Consider the following 551-nt stretch of genomic DNA (forward strand, 5'->3'; position numbering starts at 1 on the left):
CTCTCGCACCCACAGCCTCTCTGTCTCTCGTACCCACAGCCTCTCTGGCTCTCGTGTCCACAGCCTCTCTGGCTCTCGCACCCACAGCCTCTCTATCTCTCGTACCCACAGCCTCTCTGTCTCTCGTACCCACAGCCTCTCTGTCTCTCGTACCCACAGCCTCTCTGTCTCTCGCATCCACAGCCTCTCTGTCTCTCATACCCACAGCCTCTCTGTCTCTTGCATGTACAGCCTCTCTGTCTCGCGTGTCCACAGCCTCTCTGTCTCTCGCACCCACAGCCTCTCTGTCTCTCGCATCCACAGCCTCTCTGTCTCTCGTACCCACAGCCTCTCTGTCTCTCATACCCACAGCCTGTCTCTCATACCCACAGCCTCTCTGTCTCTCGTACCCACAGCCTCTCTGTCTCTAGCATCCACAGCCTCTCTGTCTCACGTACCCACAGCCTCTCTGTCTCTCGCATCCACAGCCTCTCTGACTCTCGCATCCACAGCCTCTCTGTCTCGCGTACCCACAGCCTCGCTGACTCTCGCATCCACAGCCTCGCTGGCTC

At 59.0% G+C, this 551-nt stretch overlaps 1 protein-coding gene across 6 annotated transcripts in view; it reads right to left on the minus strand.

Moving 5' to 3' along the window:
• The window catches only part of Dclk2 (doublecortin like kinase 2), a 119,943-nt gene that overhangs the window by 26,559 nt on the left and 92,833 nt on the right, over positions 1 to 551 (minus strand). The gene's annotated exons all lie outside the window — the stretch shown is intronic.

The sequence above is a fragment of the Psammomys obesus genome, unplaced genomic scaffold, assembly GCF_907164565.1.
Source record: "Psammomys obesus unplaced genomic scaffold, mPsaObe1.curated_primary_1811, whole genome shotgun sequence".
Taxonomy (NCBI): domain Eukaryota; kingdom Metazoa; phylum Chordata; class Mammalia; order Rodentia; family Muridae; genus Psammomys; species Psammomys obesus.